This window comes from Corylus avellana, chromosome 3 (genome assembly GCF_965113065.1).
Source record: "Corylus avellana chromosome 3, dhCorAvel1.hap1.2, whole genome shotgun sequence".
Classification (NCBI taxonomy): Eukaryota; Viridiplantae; Streptophyta; class Magnoliopsida; order Fagales; family Betulaceae; genus Corylus; species Corylus avellana.
The window spans coordinates 35,988,134-35,989,557 of NC_142492.1; the positions used below are offsets into that span (position 1 = coordinate 35,988,134).

Below are 1,424 nucleotides of genomic sequence, written 5' to 3' on the forward strand. Positions count from 1 at the left end.
TTTGGCAGCAGAGCAGATTGATATATCATTTGATTGCCTTTTATAGACAAAATAAGTCCTTGTAACAAAAAACAACATATTCACTTTCCAATTTGTACAAACACAACAAGACTTTATCCCTCATTATATCTACAAGCAGGACTGAAACTTCCCTAAGACTTTTGAGCCGCATCGGAGAGAAGATCTTTGGTCGTCAGTCATGAAAAATTATCATTAACAAAGGAGAATTAGCGTGGCCCTTTTGAATTTGCATACATTCATCTGTGGGCATACATTTGCCCTTTTCAAGATTGCTTCATTACTCTACATCTGACCCTTTTGAGAAAACTGGGGAAAGCAGCTTCTCTAACTCCACCAAACTGAAACCCAGTAAACATATATATGATTAGGTGTAATGATAAAAGGAAAATTCATGTCAAACTTGATGTAGCTTTTAAAATTATCGTTAAATTAAAATTTAATAATTTTTGCTTACAGCACTGTCAGCAAAAATTAGATAGAGAAAAAGGGAAATCTCATTGTTCAAAGACACTGAATATTTGTCGCTGCAACGATGAGCAGAGTGAAATTGCTTCGGATTACTATAAACAATTTTAACGACTTAACCCCTGATTTAACACAACTAATCCTTTCAAATTTGTAAAATTTGTGTCTCTCTTTCATGAATTGCAGTTGTCACAGAGTTCGGCATGCCCACATTCACCCTCCACTCCCAGTGCAGCACCATCAAACGCAACCCACACAGACATGGAAGAGCACGAGGACATACACACAGATATATTAAAAATTCCCTTAATATCAAATGAAGTAGCTCCAAAAATAGTTTAAAACACATCATAACCTGGACAGCACATATATATCTATTTACCTGAACTTGACCAAAATTTTGTTCCCTAATCAATGAATTATGAATATAATAACAACCACAAACATGAAATTTAATCACGGTCTCTATGATACATACCTCCGATCCGAGAGCGAAGCTGGAATGTGATCGGCGAACCTCTGTTTCCGATTCGAGAGCGGTTGAAGCGTCGACGTATAGTTAAGGGCGGGAGTGAAGCCCTCCATGAGAGATCTATCCTCCATGCGGAGACTTCAAAAGCCTTCAGTTGACTTTAAAAGAAACAAGTTTTACAAAAGCCTTGTTGAGCTATATATAATTAAAACGGAAGGGTAGTTACAGATGTCAGAATATCCTTTCATTTGGTGGGTACCATAGGTGGGCTTCTTGAATATCCAATATCCACTAAACTTTTTCAGGTTGGGCTACGATAACTCAATGTTGAAGACAGCCCACCGTACTATGATGGGCTAAACCCCACAAAATCGAACGCCTCTTGTCGTTTGATGATCCTGATTTAACTTTTTCTCTGATTTTTGAGGAAACCTTTTTTATAATTTGCTTCTTCTATTTTTGAACA

General features: G+C 37.1%; 1 long non-coding RNA gene across 1 annotated transcript; it reads right to left on the reverse strand.

Annotated features, from left to right (window-relative positions):
- Positions 1 to 219: 219 nt before the first annotated feature.
- LOC132176708 (uncharacterized) lies at positions 220 to 1,111 on the reverse strand. The gene is made up of 2 exons (XR_015911801.1): positions 965 to 1,111; positions 220 to 359 (listed from the first exon to the last, which is right to left on the reverse strand). It is a non-coding gene; the product is annotated as an uncharacterized LOC132176708 (long non-coding RNA).
- Between the last annotated feature and the right edge of the window lie 313 nt (positions 1,112 to 1,424).